Below are 22,343 nucleotides of genomic sequence, written 5' to 3' on the forward strand. Positions count from 1 at the left end.
TCCATCCTAATGGAGATCAGTCAGTCCTGGGTGTTCATTGGAAGGACTGATGTTGAAGCTGAAACTCCAATACTTTGGCCACCTGATGTGAAGAGCTGACTCATTTGAAAAGACCCTGATGCTGGGAAAGATTGAGGGCAGGAGAAGGGGACGAGAGAGGATGAGATGGTTGGATGGCATCACCAACTCTATGGACATGGGTTTGGATGAACTCCAGGAGTTGGTGATGGACAGGGAGGCCTGTTGTGCTGTGGTTCATGGGGTCGCAAAGAGTTGGACACAGCTGAGCGACTGAACTGAACTGAAGCATCCAAGTCTGCCTTAATAAAAGGTTGAATAATAATACCCACTTCCTAGGGTCATGGTGAGGATTTGATAAGATCTAAAGCACTGATCCACTGTCGAATGGTGTCCTACATATGGTAAGCACTCAATCCAGGTTAGTTATTATCATTATTATTATGGAGCTGTTGTAAAGACCTATGAGCTATGTATGTGTGCTGACTGTCTAGTTACCTCTCTAGATCGAGTTCCCAACTTTCTGCATCCTACTCTGGGCCTCATGAGGTTGAGCCAGAGGGCCTCTGTCAGGGGCATCTCCATCTTCTGGCTCCAGTCAAGCCAATTGAGGCACTAGCTGGAGAGCAGCTGCCTCCCTGGGAAGGCTCCACTGGTCATCTTTCTCTAGTAAAGGCCACAACTCCTGTCAGGTGGTTCTTTCTGCAGGGCTCTCTACTTCCTCTCTGGAACTGGTAACTGCTGTCTCCTCTTGATAATGACTTCCTGCTATTAAGAGGTCTGTGGTACTACACTATCTTGATTTTTCTTCACCCTGTCTGCTCCTTTGTAAATAATTCTTTTATTAAACTCTACTCAATTTGAGCAAGCTAACTGCTTCCTGCCTGAAACCCAATTGACAGAGTGTATATCAGAGTACTTTGTGAAACGGTAATGTACATCTTTAGCCTACATGCTTATTTTCCCCTGCATTCCTAACAACTTGCAGTGTTGAACACTTGAAAGAATTTTTTTAAATCCATGGTTCCAGATTTAAAAAAAAATCCTACTGCCTACCAAACATCTGCAAATCAACATACCTGCTACTGACTCATCACCTACCACCTCATCAACCTTCTCCTCCTTTGTATTCCTAAACATGGTTGCTAAGAATATTGCCACCATTCTGATTGCCCATTGAAAAAGCTCAAGTCATGTTGACCTCTTCCTGGGACCTCCTCTCCAATCTATAGAAGGGAAGTGGGAGTAAGGCAGATGTGAAGAAAGCTGGACAGAGTAACTGGCATTGATCTGGGTCCCACTCACTCATCCTTCACTGCTGTTTCCTCTGTGACGCTTACCAGCACCCTCCACAGCTCTGTTTACAAATTTCTATCATCTGATAGATAGCATACAACTTTGTTTTACCCTCATAGATAATGAAGGGTAAAGATGCACCCTTTAGAAGGTAAAGACTCTTGAGGATAAAAGTATGTCTCATTCATTATTTATTCTGAGTACTCAGCAGAGCTCCTAGCACATAGTAGGTATTTCAATAAATGAATGAATGAAGGAGAGAGATGTAGAAAGAATGAACTCTTAACTTAAAAAAGGTATATTATTTTTTTCTGACTATGACACAAAATTGGAAACGAGCTATTTTGAAAGAGACGTGTTTTGCAGAATGACGCTTCTCCCTCTTTTTAAAAGAATATTTATTTATTTATTTTTGTCTGCACCGTTCCTTCATTGCTGCGCACAGGATTTCTCTAGTTGCAGAGAGCAGGAGCCACTCTTCATCGCTCAGTAGTTGCTGCACGCAGGTTTAGCTGCCCTGCGCCATATGGAATCTTCTCGACCAGGGATCAAACCCACGTCCCCTGTACTGGCAGGTGGACTCATAAGCACTGGACCACTAGGGAAGCCCTGACGTGTCTCCCTCTTATTAGGTGTTCTTGCTTAACCTTTAATAAGAAATGTTAGCATTTCTCATCAACACCAATGAATAAAAACCATTATCTGGTGCTAAGTGTCCCTGCCAAGTGAGCATCTTAGAGCCAGTGGAGAACTGAGGATGTCTATGTTGCTGCACAAGACTGCCTCTGATTTCCCTCCATTACCCTTAGTCTCACGTCTCTTTCTCTTAAGTTTCCAAGTTAAAGCCCCTTTGCTTTTTTCACTTGTTTGCTTGGACCATCATTGTTTCCAGCTGTTAACTCCAGCGCAGTAACCATTTAAAGTCCCATCACACTTCCTCCTAGAGATAATGGATGCTAATGAGTCATGAAAGAATTCATTTAAATGACTGGTAGAAAAGTTTTGGGTTTTGGGGGCCTGGAAAATAAAATCCCCAAACTTGATCGTGTGTGAATTTCAGTCATTTCAATGAAAGGACCTGATTTTAGAACATAATCTTTTGTCACTAAACTAACTAAACTTCTCTGAACAGACAAGGTGGCAGGGCCAAGGCAGCCTAATTGAGATTCATGTTTATTATTCCCCTGGTCCTGCCCTAATGGGTTTATGAGAATTGACTATAATGAACAAACAATGGTTCTGACGAGTGAGTTTATTGGTTAATCCATAAAACATATGGCACGCTTCCTCTGCCAGAAGTGTTTGGGCAAAGAAAAACAAATGAAAACAAGAAAAAATAAATGATACAACATAAAAATAATGTTTTGAAGCAGACCAGAAAGGTCATCTAATTAGGGTTTTATTGATCTGGAAAAGAGGAAATCCCAGTTCTGTCCTAGGTATACCTGTGCAAAGCTCAGCTTCAAATTGAAGATGAAGGCTGTTTTTCATTAAGACCCAATGGATGCTGTCCCCAGCCTCACATTCTTCTGTATGTTATCACAGTTTTGCTCTATAAAATTCATGCTACCAAGTTACTGAATGCTATACACAAGGAGTAGTTACCACCCTCATATTAGTCTGGATAGATAAGCCTATTCTAACAAACATCTCCAAAACCACAGTGGTTTAACAACAATTAAAACTCCAGCCAGAAAATGTCACATAGTACCTGATGTCCAAAAAGGAACTCAGAATCATAACAATAACACAGAAGTGCTATAGAGCTCCCATCAGTACTGCCTCCATTCACTGATCTCCAAAGTGCAGCCAGAGTCAGCATCTCCTTGGCTGGTATCTTCCTCTACTGTAAAGGATGCTACACTTTTACTAGAAGAATATAATAGTAGGAGGGACCTCAGGTTGATTCCTGGCTGTACCAGTTCCAAGGTGTATGACATTGGGCAAATTTTTAAACTTCTCCGACTCTCATTCCTCATTTGTCAGATAAGGATAATAGTAGCATCTGTCTTACAGGATTGTAAGATGAAAAGCAATAGTATATGTGTCTGACTCTTTATGATCCCACGGACTGTGGCCTGCCAGGCTCCTCTATCCAAGAGGTTCTCCAGGCAAGAATACTGGAGTGTGTTGCCATGTCCTCCTCATTACAATGAATAAGTATACAGTAAAAAAATTAGATGTTCTGGATGATGAACAATTTCCTAGAAGCACACAAACTATAAAAATTGATTAAGGAGAATTAGAATGTTTGTATAAACCTGTAACAAGAAAAGAGATTGAACTGATAATCAAAAAATTTCTAGAAGTTTCTAAATTGAGGCTCCTGAGCTAAGAATGCAAGTATTCCTTAAAGCAAAGATGTCTAGAGAGGAAAATCACAAAAAGAAAATCTCAAAGACAAAAAGACACAAAGAAAATCCTAGGACTAGACAACTTAACCGGTGAATTCTACCAAATGTTTAAGGAACACTGTGTTCTGCTGTGCCGAGTTGCTTCAGTCATGTTGACTCTGTGCTATGGACTGCAGCCCTCGAGGCTCCTCTGTCCACAGGATTCTCCAGGCAAGAATCCTGGAGTGGGTTGCCATGCCCTTCTCCAGGAATCTTCCCAACCCAAGGATTGAACCCACGTCTCTCATGTCTCCTGCATTGGCAGGCAGGTTCTTTACCACTAGCACCACCTGATCCTCCACAAATTCTTAAAAACATTGGAAAACACTTCAGAACTCATCCTATGAGGTCAAGATAACACTGATAGCAAAAGTAGTCAAAAATGAATGTCATAAGGAAAGTAATGACCAATATCTCATAAATACCATCACAAAAATTGTCAGAAAACAAAATCAATCAAAAGCCAACCTAGTATACTGAATCCAGTAACATATAACAAGGATTATACACCATGACAAAATGGGATTTATTCCAAGAATGCAAGACTGGTTTAAGATGCAAGAATCATTCAATGTCATACATGAGGAGTCTTGCTCCAGGCCAGAACTGTGTGTGGGATCTTTCAGGCCTGACCAAGGGTAATTACAAAGCCTTTATTTGCCAGGCCTCAGAGGGAAAAGCTGCTTACACAACACACACACACACCAGATATGGTGCACAGCCGTTAAAACACAATCTCTGATAGGAGTTGCCTCTCTAGACATCTTTGTTTTTATGAATACTTGCATTCTTAGCTCAAGAGCCTCAATTTAGAAGCCTCTTTATCGGAGGAACCTCAGCCAAGGCCTCTCTCAAATGCCACTTCCAAACCCACCTTATCTGGAGGGACTTAAATACACTTTTCTCCACTCTGGCTCTGTATTGAATAGTTTTCCACTTCTAGGCCTTCTTCTCCTTCTCCTGCACCCCAGGACCCATAAATCATCAGGACTCTTTTATTTGGGCTCTCTCAGCATTGCAATGGCCCCCAGTATCTGCGATGATACATTTGACCTCCTGGCACAATTTCATGGGAAAAAATAGCACAGGCACTTTTCCTGTTTGACTTTTTGCTGATACTATAAGTGATTCAAGCCTTAACTGTTGCTTTCATTTTGGCCTAACATTTTAACTGACCTCCTGGAACAAAGACATCTGGCAGCCCAGTTCTAGCTCAATTCTGGGCAATATATTATGTAAATAAGGACAAAAATCACATGATCATCTCACTTGATGCAATAAAAAGAAAAAATACCAGACACAATTGCCAGTATTTTATGATAAAAACACATAATAAGCTAAGACTAAAAGAGAATTTCTCAGCCTGATAAAGAACATCTATGAAAACTCACTGCTAATATTGTATGTAATAGTAAAAGATGAGAAGCTTTCCCCTTAAGATCAGGAATAAGACAAGGGTATCCACTCTCATCACTTCTATTCAACATTATATTTGATGTTTTGGTAAGGGCAATTAGGCATGGAAAAGAAACAAATGGCATCTGGACTGTAAATAAGTAAAGCCATCTCCATTCCCATAAGATATAATATAATCTTATATATAGAAAATTCTAAGGAAGCCACCAGCAACTGTTAAAGCTGATAAATGAATTCAGCAAGGTTATAATATATAAGATCAATATACAGAAATCAACTATTTTTCTACACACCAGCAACTAACAATCTGAGATGAAATTAAGAAAATATTTTTATTTACAAAGGTGTCAAAATAATAAAATACCTAGTAATACATTTAACAAAAGAAATGCCAAATTTGCACGTTGAAAACTACGAAGTATTATTGAAAGAAATTTGAAAAGGTATAAATAAATGGAAATATATTTCATATTCATGGATTGGAACACTTAATTTGGTTAAAATAGAAGTATATCTAAATTAATTCATAAATTCAACACAATCCCCATCTTCCTTTTTTGGAGAAATTGAGAAACAGATCCAAAAATTCACATGGAAAATCAAGGTGCCTATGAAAGCCAAAACAACCAAAGGAAAAAAGGAAAGTTGGAGAATTCACTCTTCCTGATTTCAAAATGTACTATAAAACTATCAAGTACAATAATCAACACAGTATGGTACTGGCCTAGGATAGACATATAAATCAATGGAATAGGATTGAGAGTCTAAAAAGAAACTGTTACATTTATAGCTAGCTAATTTTCTACAAGGGTGCCAAGACAGTTGAGTAGAGGAAAGAATGATTTTTTCAACAAATTGTGCTGGGATGATTGACTACCCACATGTAATATTTTATGACAAGTTGGATCCCTATCTCACGCCAAATAAAATTTAATTCAAAACTTTATATGTAAGATCTAAAATTATAAGAAACCATAGGAATAAATCTTTGTGACCTGTTAGACAATGATTTCTTGGATGTAACTCTAAAGACATAAGTAAAACAACTTAAAAAATAGATAAATTGATTTTATCAAAACTTAAAACTTCCATGCCTGAAAAGACACCTTCAAGAAAGTAATAAAACAACCCTCAGAATGGAAGAAAACATTTTCAAATTGTATATCTGGCATGGGGCTTTTATTTAGAATATATAAAGAATACTTACAACCCAAGAACAAAAAGACAAACTAGTTTTTGAAATGAGCAAAGGATCTGAATAGACATTTCTCAAAATAATATGTACAAATAGCCAATAAGCACATGAAAAGATGCTTAATATCATTATCCATTCAAGGAAATACAAATCAAAACCACAATATATACAAGATCACACCCAGTAGGATGGTTGCAATCAGTAAAACAGACAAATACAAGCATAGATGAAGATGTGGAGAAATTGGGACCCTCAAACATTACTGATGAGAATATAAAATGCTGTAGCCACTGTGGAGAACAATTTAGCAGTTACTCAAAAATTACACATAGAATTACTGTAAGATTTAGGAATTTCATGCCTAAATATATACCCAAGAGAATTAGAGTCATAAGGCAACCCACTCCAGTACTCTTGCCTGGAAAATCCCATGGATGGAGGAGCCTGGTGGGCTGCAGCCCGTGGGGTCGCTAAGATTCGGACACGACTGAGTGACTTCACTTTCACTTTTCACTTTCATGAATTGGAGAAGGAAATGGCAACCCACTCCAGTGTTCTTGCCTGGAGAATCCCAGGGACGGGCAAGCCTGGTGGGCTGCCGTCTACGGAGCCACACAGAGTCAGACATGACTGAAGCAACTTAGCAGTAGCAGCAGTCTATACACCAACTTACACAGAATGTTCATGGCAGAGTTGTTCATAATAGCCAATAAGTAGAAACAACCCAAATGTCCATTAGTTCATGAGTGAATAAATAAAATGTGCTATATGCACACAATGAAATATTATCTGGCCATAAAAAGGAAAGAAGTATTGATGCATGATACAACATTGATAACCTTGAAAATATTTAATGTCAAAGAAAAGAAAAAGTACCACAAAGTACCACATATTGTATGATATTCCATTTATATGAAATATCCAGAATGGGAAAGACCATAGAGATGGAAATTTCTTAGTGGTTGCCAGGGTCTAGGGGCAGAGAGGAATAGGATATGACTGCTAAAGGGTACAGAATCACTTTGGGGCTTGATAAAAATGTTTTGGAATTAAATAGAAGTGACAGCTTCACAACCTTATGCATACACTAAAAAATACTAAACAACATTTTAGAAGTATGAAAATTATGGTAAGTGAATTATATTTCAAGTTTCATAAAACCTATGGAGAGATCTAAACAGAAAATTTAAACTACTAGTAACTTTATGACCTGGGGACAAGCACCATTAACATCTTTTAACATTCCATTCAAGTCACTTTCTATGTTATGCATACTTCATTAAGTCAAGTTCACATATATATACATATACTTATTTTATTTACATATTTTTATATATGTATGTATAACATTTACCCCCTTTAGCATTATATTATGAGGGTTTTTTTTTAAGACCAAAAATTAAGAAATATTTTAAGGAATTCTTTTTCTGAAAAGTTGACTAGTCTTGTTCCCTTATTTCTGTTCAAGTTTATCTAATACCTGGACAACTCTAAGAAAATATTTTCTAGGGGCAGGTCTTCACCTTGAAAATGATTTTGAAGAATAGTGAAACAGAGTCAAGATTTATTTACTAAGTACTAAGTTGTTGTAGAAAAATGGTTCAATGTGGTATTTTTGCAGAAAAGATTTTTTTTCTCCCTCAACATTCCCCCCTTTCTTAAATATTCCTGTTTCTGGGTGCAGGTCTATAGTCAAAGGCTAATGATTAACCAGCTGCTCTGATTATTTGCCAAGCTAATGTTGTACAGGAATATTGCATGTTGAATGATAAAAACCTTGGATACCACAGATTAACTCTTGTTCAATGTGTATTCTAAATGTCCCCCATTTGAGTAGGAAAGTTCAGTACGTTTTAAGTGTTTTTCCCACCTGTTTGCATTTTACTCAGAGACTAAGACAATATGTCGTTTTTTCCAATGTGCACATCTCTACTGTCCTAATCTAGAAATAAAAGTTAAAAATAGATTAAGATGCCAAATTAAAATACAAAAGTACTGTCATCCTTACTGGGTACTGAAATGATATGAAAGATTTTTGAGACCAAGCAGTGTCTCTTCAAAAATAGGCTGCATCTGCATAGTATTCTAGCAGTATTTCAGAAGATGGGTTAGGTTAAATATATGTTATAGGGTATCCATTAGAAAGTTTTCACATAACACTTGGTTTTTGAGGTCCTTGACAATAATAAATTGGTTATCCATTTAGCATAATAATGACCCATTTTTTAGAAAAAGCAGTTGAGATGCTTATGCTTAAATTTGGTCAAATCCACCCAGTAATCCAATGGAAACTTGACAGTCTTCCTTATTTAACTCCCAAGACTGGTTCTAATGTAGTTGGGTCACAAGGCCTTTATAATAGAACTCATAAAAGCACATTTTATATGAGGCAACCAGTTAGAAAAAATATGACCTTTTAAATTATATCAACCATTTTCCACATAAAAGCCTCAGCCAGCCTCTTAATACATACGACCTTTGGAAGTCATAAAATCACTTCCCAGGGAAAGCTGATGTAGATTTCATTGGGGGCCTGTTCCTTCTGACCCAGAGTTGGGTCACCCACAGCCACCCACAGCACAGCCCGGGAAATATCAAAACCCACTCCACACAGGGAGAAGTTTTCTGTTTGAGAAAGACTTATCTGAGTCCCACAATGGACTAACTAAAGACAAAGCCGGTTATGCTGGCTAAAAGTTTAATCTTATTTCTTGATTGCAAACCAAAGAAAACCTCTAGACTTGCCAGAAGCCTGGAGAGGAATGTTTCAGAGATGTTAACAAATACAGGACACTGTAAATAGAATTGCTAAGAGTATTTATGCATAAAAATTGAAATCATCATTAGAGAAAGTGCTGCCTGATGGAAAATTGCTATATTTAATGGGATTTCTATCTTTTAATAAAGTAGTTTTACTTTAGAACTTGGTGAATAGCTGGTAAAATATAGTAAAGAGCACAAGGCTTAGAAATTTTATATTTTAATATTTTTAAAGGGTATCCTGTTTTTAACATAAACTTTTTTTAAATTAATTAATTAATCTAGCTGTGCTGGGTCTTAAGTTGTGGCATGAGCAATCTTTTTAGTTGTGGCATACAGGATGTTTAGTTGCAGCATATGAATTCTCAGTTGTAGCACATGGTATCTAGTTCACCAAAGAGAGATCAAACCTGGGCCCCCCGCATTGGGAGCACAGAGTCTTAGCCACTGGACCACCAGGGAAGACTGTAATCCATTTTTTTATACTATAGCTGCATTATAGAAAATACTAGAGTTGAATGAATGGAAAAACTACAACTAAAATTTTAAAATTTGTGTTCAGTTTTGTGTTTAGCATATAGATTTATGTACACAGATGAGATCTTATTTTACTGTTGTTGTTCAGTCACCAAGTCATGTCTGACTCTTTGCGACCCCATGAACTGCAGCATTCTAGCCTTCTCTGTCCATCACTATCTTCCTGAGTTTGCTCAAACTCATGTCCTTTGAGTCAGTAATAACATCCAACCATCTCATCCTCTGTTATCCTCTTCTCCTGCTGCCTTCAGTCTTTCCTAGCATTAGGGTCTGAATCAGCTCTTCACATCAAGTGGTCAAAGTATTGGAGCTTCAGCTTCAACATCGGTCCTTCCATTGAATATTCAGGATTGATTTCCTTAAGGATGGACTGGTTTGAACTCCTTGCTCTCCAAGGGACTCTCAAGAGTCTCTTATTTTATATGAATGTTTTAATCCACTTTGATTCACAGAACCTCATAATGTAGCATTTCACCCTTGTGTTTACAAATTCTGGGAACAACATTTTAAACAGTTGTTTAATATTCCAACATGTAAATATACCATAATTTATTGAAATATTCCATTATTGGTAAACATTCAGATAGTTTTCAATTATTTTGTGTTGGAAATACAAATCGAGGAATATTTTTGTGGGTAAAAGGTTTTCATGCATTTCAGCCTCAGTTTTTTGGAATAGATGAACTTACCATGTTTTAAGTCACCTTCATCATTGAAGGTTAAAGCTACCAATGGCCTTTCCTTTTTCTTCAGGTATATTACAAACTTCTCTTTGTGTTTATAATCTTTGAATTTGGACAATAAAGGAAGAAATCAGGTTCAGTACAGTGTTTTTATGTACCTGTTGCAAATTTTCCATAGACTTCTTGGATAATAGTCACACTGCCTTAAATAACATCACAAACTCCTTTAGGCTATGAAAGTGACCCTTGAACAATTGATAACTAGAAGAATTATGTAAGAAAGAGGCAGAATAAGTGATAGTCTTAGTTCTGGTGGTTTTCCTAATGGCATTGAAAATCTTTTTATCTTGTTTTATTGCCATAAAACTTAACCCTCCTGGGCCCTGAAGGAACAGTTTTTCAAGTACAGCTTCCCCCTAGAAATACCTACCGTTTTCTAAAATGCATGTGAAAACTCACCAGGGTGGGGCATGTAACATAGCAGATGGACTTTCTTACCTGGGTGAACAAACAGTTCTTTTCTGATTCAGGGAAATTTTTAAATGAAAAGTAAAGCTTGCCCTCCTTGGAGGCAATGTTGGCATCCTGTGATAATTTCAGCCATCTGATTCCTGAATGTTTGGCCAACAGCTGTGGCCAAAACGGGTAATTGTGCCTGGTTAAATTTAGTTCTCTCTGACATCACACGTTTTAAAGGAAAGTAGCCCCACACATTTTTCTTCAGAGGCTGGAAGATTTGCACAGTGATTTCAGAATCAAGGAATGAAAATGACAACTGACATTCAAATGCAACACTGAAAACAAAATTCTCTCTGAGTCCATTGGCTAAAGAGACAGCAAATTCCTGAGTGGAACCAAGAGATGTGACTTCCACAGTTAGGGGCAAGGAGCCTCTCCCAGCCCCACCAGGAAACAGCAGGGAGGCCACAAGCCCTGGAATGTCTGTTAACCAAGCTGTGCAGGCCTCCCCAGCTGCCAGGCAGTCTTTTTGTAGAGACCAGATAAACCACGTGCATCACCGCTTCTGATTCACCCTATCAGAGGGCAGATGGAAGAGTCCTATGAACTGCAGATATTGTGTAAGCCTATGGACTCTCCAAGCAATTATTGTGTGAGAGAAATTGAAACGTGTTCTACCAAAGAATGATTTTTAAAAAACCAAATCAAACAGAAAAAAAAATTAATTGGAATATAATTGCTTTAAAATGTTATATTATTACAATGTCATATACAATATTACAGTGTTCTGCTGTACAACAACATGAATCACAGATATGTATACTTATACCCCCTCCCTCTGAAGCCTCCCTCCCACCCCAACCCCATCATTCCACCCCTCTAGGTCATCACAGATATCAAGGGAACATTTCAGGCAAAGATGCATTCGATAAAGGACAGAAATGGTATGGACCTAACAGAAGCAGAAGATATTAAGAAGAGGTGGCAAAAATACACAGAAGAACTGTACAAAAAAGAGCTTCATCACCCAGATAATCACAACGGTGTGATCACTGACCTAGAGCCAGACATCCTGGAATGTGAAGTCAAGTGGGCCTTAGGAAGCATCACCATGAACAAAGCTAGTGGATGTGATGGAATTCCAGTTGAGCTATTTCAAATCCTGAAAGATGATGCTGTGAAAGTGCTGCACTCAATATGCCAGCAAATTTGGAAGACTCAGCAGTGGTCACAGGACTAGAAAATGTCTGTTTTCATTCCAATCCCTAGGAAAGGCAATGCCAAAGAATGCTCAAACTACCACACAATTGCACTCATCTCACATGCTAGTAAAGTAATGCTCAAAATTCTCCAAGCCAGGCTTCAGCAATACGTGAACAGAGAACTTCCAGATGTTCAAGCTGATTTTAGAAAAGGCAGAGGAACCGGAGATCAAATTGCCAATATCTGCTGGATCATCAAAAAAGCAAGAGAGTTCCAGAAAAACATCTATTTCTGCTTTATTGACTATGCCAAAGCCTTCGACTGTGTGGATCACAATAAACTGTGGAAAATTCTGAAGGAGATGGGAATACCAGACCATCTGACCTGCCTCTTGAGAAACCTGTATGCAGGTCAGGAAGCAACAGTTAGAACTGGACATGGAACAACAGACTGTTTCCAAATAGGAAAAGGAGTACGTCAAGGCTGTATATTGTCACCCTGCTTATTTAACTTATATGCAGAGTACATCATGAGAAACGCTGGGCTAGAAGAAGCACAAGCTGGAATCAAGATTGCTGGGAGAAATATCAATAACCTCAGATTTGCAGATGACACCACCCTTATGGCAGAGAGTGAAGAGGAACTAAAAAGTCTCTTGATGAAAGCGAAAGAGGAGAGTGAAAAAGTTGGCTTAAAGCTCAACATTCAGAAAACTAAGATCATGGCATCTGGTCCCATCACCTCATGGGAAATAGATGGGGAGACAGTGGAAACAGTGTCAGACTTTATTTTTTGGGGATCCACAATCACTGCAGATGGTGACTGCAGCCATGAAATTAAAAGACGCTTACTCCTTGGAAGAAAAGTTATGACCAACCTACATAGCATATTAGAAAGCAGAGACATTACTTTGCCAACAAAGGTCCGTCTGGTCAAGGCTATGGTTTTTCTAGTGGTCATGTATGGATGTGAGAGTTGGACTGTGAAGAAAGCTGAGCACCAAAAAATTGATGCTTTTGAACTGTGGTGTTGGAGAAGACTCTTGAGAGTCCCTTGGACTGCAAGGAAATCCAACCAGTCCATCCTAAAGGAGATCAGTCCTGGGTGTTCATTGGAAGGACTGTTGCTGAAGCTGAAACTCCACTATTTTGGCCACCTCATGTGAAGAGTTGACTCATTGGAAAAGACCCTGATGCTGGGAGGGATTGGGGGCAGGAGGAGGAGAGGACGACAGAAGATGAGATGGCTGGATGACATCACGAACTCGATGGGCATGAGTTTGATTAAATTCTGGGAGTTGGTGATGGACAGGGAGGTCTGGCGTGCTGCAATTCGTGGGGTCACAAAGAGTCGGACATGACTGAGCAACTGTACTGAACTGAACTGAGGTCATTATAGAACATGGAGCTAAACTCTCTTTGCTATATGGCAACTTCCTACTAGCTATCTATTTTACCCATGGTAGTGTATATATGTCAGTGTGACTCTCTCAGTTCATTCCACCCTCTAAGGAATGAAGTTGGGTCATTTGCAGAGATATGAATGAATCAAGAGTTTGTTCTACAGAGTGAAGTAAGTCAGAAAGAAGAAAAATAAATATCATATGTTCACACACACACACACACACACACACACACACATATATATATATATGAAATCTGGAATCGACATGTGGGGTGAATTAACACTGAAATGTTTTTAAGCCTACTAATTAATATTTATCTACTCTCCCCAGAGGTATCCACGCGGGTATGACACCCTGACCATAAGCCCTCTATGTCTGAAGTTTTCCAAGCCAAAGAGACCAGACACCTCCCACTTCCTATCCCCAACTCAGAGACACTTCTAGGAACTCTTATCTTCCACGATTTCAGATATCTGTACCTTCAACCCAGAGCCCTGTGCTGCAGACAGGCACCTAAGGGAGATGGCAGTGAGAGTGAGAACTTCTGCCCTCCCCTACTCCATCTTCCTCTAATCTTTGCTTACCCACATTTGTTGATAGAGAGTTGATGTTGTGGGTTTCCCTGTTTCTTGCATTAAGTTTTTGATGGAGTCTTGGCCTTTCTTCTCATTCATTCCCTCCTCTTTGTGGCAGGACCCTTCCCTGAGAGGTCTAGGGTGTGTGGAGAGGAATGTAACAGGGTATCCAGGCATCCAGGGAACAAGCCCATGCCCTATTTATCTGCACAGTTGGTCTTATCTAAATAGTATATTTAATTTAGAAAGCATTATCTGACTCAGAACAATTTTGGTAAAAGTTCAACTTTGCCTCTCTCTCTCACTCGTGTTCTGCTCTGTTCCCTTCCTATGCTGCCTTTTGGTTTGGTTTGGGTTAGTTTGGTTTGGTTTGGGTTGGTTTGCTTTGGTGTGTGTGCTCCTAAGCCAGACCTCTGTAACTTCTCCCCAGTTTTCCTTTTGTCTCAGACTCTGACAAGGTAAAATTATTGGCCTGAGAATTCTATCCAGAGAGGGAGAAAATTCAAGGGCATGGACCACAGTATAATAATAAAAAGGAGAACAAATTTGGAATCAGTCAGAACTAGGTCAGAATGATGACTGCACCACTTGCATGGACAAGTCTTTTAATTTAACTTTGATGAGTGTCAACCGTCTCATCTTTAAAATGCACCTGGTAACACCCACTGCAGGGAATTACTGAATATACTAAACAAACTAATGTGTGTGAGATTACTGGTACATCATAGATGATCAGGGTCCTTTCCTTCCCTTTCCCCCTCACTTTCATTCGTGCTGTTCACCCAGGACCTCTTTCATTCTGAATTTGCCACATTGACAAAATTCAATCGCTGAGTGAACTGGTGTGAACATGCTGGTAAGTAGGCTATGTTTACAAAATGTGTACAATGAGAATCCTGGAGTGTCTCAGCCCAGACTCTTGCAGTACACACGGATTGGGACTTCCTTAGGGCTTCAAAATTCCCAGAGGGACAATGAGAGGGATACAAGTGAGATGAATGGCATCATTGTTTCTTATGCGCATCAATACAAACCTGTCCACCTACGAGGTATCTACATTGGGCAGATTTGTACAAAAGCCCTATATCTGTCCAAGTTTCCCACATTATCCTCTCTTCTATGCTTACCAGGAAGGCCTTACATAGTGTGAGTTCTGCCAACATCTCCATTTCTTTTCCCACCATCCCTCCTCCCCTGCAGTACTCCAGCCCCTTCTAAATTATCCTTTAAGCAATTCAAAAGTACTGCAACTTCCTCAGTGTCTCTGCACGAGTCTTTCCCTTCTTTAGACTTCCCTCCATCCCACCATCTATTTTTTTTTTAATTAGGGTATAGTTGCTTCACAATGTTGTGTTAGCTTCTGCTGGACAACAAAGTGAACCAGCTCTATGTATCCATGTATCCCCTCCCTCACGGACCTCCCTTTCACCCTCCTAGGTCCCCGCAGAGCACTACGCTGAGCTCCCTGTGCTTATAGCAGGTTCCCACTGGCTATCTGTTTTATGATCTTCAATCCACTATTTAGTAACTAATCCTTTAGCTCAACTGTCACTACTTCCAGGAACCCTATCCTAATACCACTCCCTCTTCCCATGGTTCCCTGGACTTTCTTTTCCTACCCAGCACGTTTGCAATGTTACTGTCTGCTGGTTTGTTTGCTGACTTCCCCTCTAAAATCTCAGCCTCATGAGAGCTGAGTCACATCTCTTGTGCTTTCTTCTGTGTTCCTGTGAGATACCACCATTCCTGGCACATAGTAGGTACTTAAAAAATATGTGTTGAAGGAATGAGTGAGGAGGTGAAGGTCCTTTACAAATTCACATTTGCTCCTATTCAAGCAGTACTCCTGTCAGTAGGAAATGCACAGGTATATTTCCCTCAAGGTCATGACTTGGAGAAATTGAAAATGAATTCATTTCTATTCTGAATCGCTGGTGTTCAATACTATTAAAAAAACAAAAAACAAATTTTTGTAATAAAATACAACCAAATTTCCAGTGGGCAAGAAAATAAGCTACAGGAAGAAACACTCTTTTTAAAATGGTAAGATGTGTGGCTCATTCAATTCTAATGAGCAGCAGACAATTTTATTTATTGTCCCCAACTGTATTAACATCTACCCACAATTTTTCAATGAGGTTGCAACCACCTCTGACTTCCTTCTTAGAATCTCTGTGATGTTGTAGATACAGGTATACTCCTTTAGTAAGTAGAGAATGATTCATAAGGGATGTAACATCATAGAGGTTTCACAAAGAAAATAAAAGGTAACTGGAGTACAATTGCTTGACTCGTGTTACTAGGTTACTATCCAATAAACCACCCACTTATCTGGGGCTTCTGGTGTTTTCAATCCCATTTAACGAGAGTTGGAGCTACCTTGATGTGTCTAGCCCTGTAATTTATTAAGAGTCTGGGCAGAAATGTGGCTATTCATGATAACAGGAAGCTGAGTGTATTTTGTTTTTGTTTTTTAAAAAAAAAAAAAAACACAGCTAGAGAAATGGACCAAACTATCAGGAAGGACAGAGGCAGGAAGCTTTGACTGAGTCATTTTGACTAAAATTCCTTTTCTTAGTATCTGACTGCGTATAATTTTTCACAGGACTAATTCCACCAACAGAAATAGGTAAATTGGTGCCGACGACTCATGGTATTAATATTCTGACCTGCTAGAACATATGTTCTGCCCCTAAATGTTGTCTTTTAGCACAGGTATTAGAAAATGTGATGAATAGTATGATTTTCAGTTGTTCAAGTTTGCCATTCCCCATTTATAAAAATAGAATAATTACTCAGAAAAATTTTAGTGGGAGTCCAACCTTCCCCCTTGCTCTCACCCCTATTCCATCCTGCTCCCTGCCAATGCTGTTTTTTTTTTCCCTCCCAGAAATGTAAGAAGAATTATCCATAGACCGTCATAAAACATGAACCTTGAGTAACATAAATGGGACAAAACAAGGAGTTGTGGACTTTGATCTCCATTTAGGTGATCTGACTAACGGAGCTGTCCAGAAAAATAAAGGAAACTCTTAATAAATAAGAAGGGTCATTCATTCATTTATTCCTTCCTTCATTCATTAAGGAAACCCTCATATGTGTTTTAGGCAGCCAATATGATCCTGGGAGAGAGCTGGAAGCAACAGGGAAGAGGAATTAAAATTGTGACTTACAATTCAACATGCTGGATTCTGGGAGTAAAATGCCCAAATTAAACACAGACAATAATCTGGGGCAAGTACTTTCATATGCATGCAAGGCACTGAGAGAACGAAAAAGAGGAAGTTCTGATGCTTCCTGGAGGAGTCCAGAGAGGCTTCAGAGAGGCGGCAGCCCTTGAACAGGCATTCACAGATGAATGCATATTTCTCCCCTAAATCTCTGTAGGGTTCCAAGGCGATCCATTGCCCTGCTGAGTAAAATGTTTGTGAAGGAAAATCAAACATTTCAAACACATAGAATAGATTTCTTTTCCAGGTGGCTACAGCAGTAAAGAATCCACCTGCCAATGCAGGAGACCAAGAGATAAGCGTTCGATCCCTGAGTCAGGAAGATCCACTGGAGAAGGAAATGGCAACCCACTCCAGTATTCTTGCCTGGGAAATCCCATGAACCAAGGAGCCTGGCGGACTACCTTCCACGGGGTGGCAAAGAGTAAGACACGCCTGAGTACACACACACATCCTGTTCATTGCTATCATGAATTACCTTGGGGAGAAAAGGTCCTTCACAGTAGATATTAGATTCACACAACTCCAAGAATACAGTCACAGCCAACTATTCCTAGTACTGCTATTACTAACATTTATTCATAATTTTTATTTTAAATTATAATTTATTAAATACTAAGAATCCACAGCATTTAATGCTAGGTTCTCATCTTGTCTTAACAACTAGGTGATAATAATGTTATCCTCACTTGAAAGATGAAAAATTTGGGATGAGAGTTTAACAGATACACACTACTATATATATATAAAATAGATAACCAACAAGGATCTACTTTATAGCACAGGGAACTATACTCAATATTTCATAATAACCTGTAAGAGAAAAGAATCTGAAAAAGAATAAAACTACTTTTGCTGTACACCCAAAACTAACACAACATTGTAAATTGACTATACTTCAATTTTTAAAATGTAGATAAGAAATGTTAAGTATATTGTTTAAGATTATGCAATCAGGAGGGTGGAATGAGGATTCAAAATAAAAAATAGAACCTGTCTGACTTCAAGGTGTGTGTTTCTACTCTCCCAATCCAGAAGTGTATTTGTTAGATAAATTAAAGTTTTGAAGACCCAGAGGAATTGGGTGGAGAGGGAGGTGGGAGGGGGGATCGGGATGGGGAATACATGTAACTCTATGACTGATTCATATCAATGTATGACAAAACCCACTGAAAAATAAAAATAAAATTTAAAAAAAAATTAAAGTTTTATCTGTATGAGACAGATAAGATGACATGTTCTTTTCAATGAACAGTGAAAATATGTGATTTGCTGAAGCAAGAGGCAGAGGTAGAATGGACCTCAAAGTGGTAAACCTGGTTCTTTTATTCTGGAAAATTTCAAATATAAAATAAGTGTATAAACTAATAAAATAAGTCCATGTGCTTGTTCATTACGTTTCTTGTACAACTGTCAATATTTTGCCAATTGTGTTTCGTTTCCCCCTTAATTGTTTTTCACTCGAGTATTTAAATGCAAATCCCAGATATCAACTCTTCTTTTTTCTCTTGTGAATATTTCAGTATGCATCTCTATCTAATAAGGATGTTTTTTGTCTTTTATCATGACAGCCATACTTGAAAAGCATTATTCTCAAAAAAAAAAAAGAAAGAAAGAAAAGCATTATTCTCTCTAAATACGAGATAGGACACGACTGAATGCTTTCAAAATTAAAATGTAGCCTCTATAGGAATAAAACAACAAAAAAAATTTGCTCTACTATTTTAACATTTAAAGTCATACTGACTTCATTAGTCAAATCACATGTAAATACAGTAACTCTGAATGATCAGTTTTTTATCATTTTGAACACACATAATAGAATCTCTAGGTTCAAGGAAGCAGAAATCCTTCAGTGGCTCAAGATGAATGAAGACATGAGTTGGACAATGAGATGTAGCTACAAAATGTGTTTTGTGTGAAAATACATAGGACAAAATTAAAAAGTCCTATTCTTCAAATCCATTAGACAAGAAAGAAATGTACAAATGCAAAGAAATTAGTGCCAGAAAACATAAGTATTCATTTAACTATGTATATTTAAAAACCTAAAGAACTAGTACAAACTTAACTAGACATTTATGCTTGTCAGCATCTATAGCAAGGATACAAGTGTCATTTTGGAAAGCTGGTTGCCTTTCCTCTTTCAAATCCCTTCAGCTAGTTTATCTTTATCCTCACCCATCTAGACCAAAGTCTCAAGTCTTTATGTTAACCAAGAAGCCAAGTTCTAACAAATACAAGTTCTCATGTATCTGAAAGTTGAACATGTCTATGAAACCTTTCCTAAGCCAAAATGGCATCAAGGGAAGAAGCAATTATCTGTGAACACTTCTTGCGCATGGACACACAAACAAAATTGAGACCGAGTACAGCTGCTCACAGGCATAGTACAAAGCTATACCAGTCTGATGCTGAGATGCTAGGTGTAGTTCCCAGGCAAGGAGTTTGGCAGTGATATTCTTGCTGCTAGGGTTATTTTCCCTTTACACTTTTTTTTTTCTTTTGCTAAAGCAAAAACCCTTTTCCAATTTCTTTCAGTTAGCGAAATTGAAACAGCGTTCCTCTGTTGAGTTTATGATTAACCTCTGTATGCAAAACTTCGTTCCCTTACTTGTCCACACCTGCTCCCTATCAAGGTTCAGTTCAGTTCAGTTCAGTTCAGTTCACTCGCTCAGTCGTGTCTGACTCTTTGTGACCCCATGGACTGCAGCACGCCGGGCCTCCCTGTCCATCAACACCCAGAGTTTACTCAAACTCATGTCCATTGAGTCTGTGATCTCATCCAACCATCTCATCCTCTGTCTTCTTCTCTTCCCACCTTCAACCTTTCCCAACATCAGGATCTTTTCCAATGAGTCAGTTCTTTGCATCAGGTGGCCAAAGTATTGGAGTTTCAGCTTCAGCATCAGTCCTTCCAATGAATATTCAGGACTGATTTCCTTTAGGATGGACTGGTTGGATCTCCTTGCAGTCCAAGGGACTCTCAAGAGTCTTCTCCAATACCACAGTTCAAAAGCATCAAGGTTGAGGAGTATCAAAGAAAAGGGGATTGTAACAGAGCAGGACCCTATGCTGCCTTCCCAGGATGGATATTCCCCCCTACCACCATGTTCTCTACTTGTAGAAAAACTTTAGCAGCCTAGGCCTTCCCCAAGTTCTAAAGAGCAAATTTAATCAGAGAAGTGAGAAAATACAGAAACAAAGGAAAGCAGTCTGGCAAGACAAAATAATAATAGTTTAGGCATAAAGCAAAATCAAGGACCTTTCCTTCCTTTCAAGGGCTATAGATAATATTCTGAGTCTCATCCTTGAGTTATTTTGCAGATACTGAAACTCCCACCAGATGAAAGAAGTTAACTGCAGACTGAATACTGAACATCAACACATAGACCCCAAACCTGTTAGAAGGTTGACTGCCAATTACCTAACTGCCAATCAATCAGAAGAATGTACAGGAGCTGATACGGCACTCTGCAACACCATCCCTCACCCTGTCTTTAGAAATCTTTTCTCGAAAGCCATCGAGGAGTTCAGGCCTTTAGAGCATTAGCCACCCACACTCCTTGCTTAGCCTTGCAATCAACACTATTCTTTTCTTCATCACAACCGAGTGTCAGTAGATTGGCTTTACTGTGTGGTGGCTAGTATACCTAACTTTGATTCAGTAACAAAAATAGATGCTAACATTGGTCTTTTGCAAAACTGAAGTGGCATTAAGCAAACTTTCAAAAAGCAGGGGATACCTGTATAAGGGTTAGAGTAAAAATAATGCTTGGTTAAATGGTTTACTGTCCCAACTGAAGCACGAATAAAGTTAAGCACAAAGTATAACTTTCCAGTCTATTATGACAGAAATTTTGTGAGGGGTTTTGAGATTGGGTCTATAAAAATTAAGCTAAATTTGACTACCAAGGAAAGAAAAATTTTAAACAAAAACAGAATAAGAAAATTGTGTTTCTTATTAGTCCTGACTTGCCAAAAGCTCCAGTGGCAGCTAGAACCCCAGAGGTTTTCTCCACAGATCCTGAGGCCATTTTTTTCAAACAACCCTGCTCCCAAGAGGCCCCAGTTAGAGTTGGCTCCAGCAGACCTGTGCTGACTCAGTGCAGGAAGGCCGGCCAAGCGCCACTGCGGGCTCACCTGGTGGAAGGAGCCATAAGCTGGTCTGTTCACCTCTGATGTGAGAGAAAGAGCAGCTTGCTTCTTCTCTAATTAGATACTAGCCAACTAAATGAGTAGATTCATGAGTAGTCTATCATTTTACCACCTGGATGAGAAAACGAGAAATGGCAGAGATATGATTCTTCAGCAAATTGGCTACAGCTGCCAAATTGCAGATTTGGGCAGCCCAAGACAGCAACTATATCACAGAATATGTGTTAGACCTAAAATTTTCCTAAAACATGTTTTTATATGTCTCATGTTGTCCATCATCAGGTGTGTACGTGTGTATGGGTCTATGCTAAGAAGTATGCTAAGAAGTGTATCTTAGACATCAGTTTGTCTTTTTTTTTTTAGAAACTTAGGTTTTTTATTGTTTGGGGGGTTTATAATTATTATTATTAATAATTGTGGCTCTGCTGGGTCTTCACTAGTCATGGTATGCAGGTTCAATAGTATGGCACATGGACTTATTTGAGGTGCATGGATTTATTTGTGGTATGTAGGATCTTAGTTCCCTGATCAGGCATCAAACATGGGTCCCCTACATTGAGAACTTGAAGTCTTATCTACTGGATCATCAGGGAAGTCTCCAGTTTGTCTTTCTAACTGAACTGAGCTAAGGAAAGCAGAGAAAGGATGGATTTTTTTATGGTTCATGACTGACTTCTTTTTGCCTCCATTTACTCATCTGTAAAATAAATGAGACTAACACCTGTCTACAGACACATCCTCGTATTGAGCTGAAAATAACATAAATAATAGTTTGTCTCAGCTATCCTTCAATAAAAGTAACATTAAAAATGCATTTTGAAAGTTAAACAGTTAAAATGCAAAGTATAACTTTTATTATGAATGCTTTTCCTCCTTAAGCTATATTTTTATGTCTTCTTTGTGTTTGGTTTCTACCTTTGAAGTATGAGAATTCTTAAAATTTATAAACGCAAAGAGAAATGGGTCAGACCTAATAGTAAAAAACAGAATTAGATATTCGTCTTCAAATGTGCTT

The 22,343-nt window shown here is 38.7% G+C and overlaps 1 long non-coding RNA gene across 1 annotated transcript in view; it reads left to right on the forward strand.

Moving 5' to 3' along the window:
• The window catches only part of LOC136150759 (uncharacterized), a 101,462-nt gene extending 84,514 nt beyond the window's left edge, over positions 1-16,948 (forward strand). Inside the window, exon 3 of the long non-coding RNA XR_010659928.1 lies at positions 16,831-16,948. This is a non-coding gene — a long non-coding RNA (uncharacterized lncRNA). The remainder of the gene's footprint in view (positions 1-16,830) is intronic.
• The last annotated feature ends 5,395 nt before the right edge of the window (positions 16,949-22,343 follow it).

This window comes from Muntiacus reevesi, chromosome 19, assembly GCF_963930625.1.
Source record: "Muntiacus reevesi chromosome 19, mMunRee1.1, whole genome shotgun sequence".
NCBI lineage: Eukaryota > Metazoa > Chordata > Mammalia > Artiodactyla > Cervidae > Muntiacus > Muntiacus reevesi.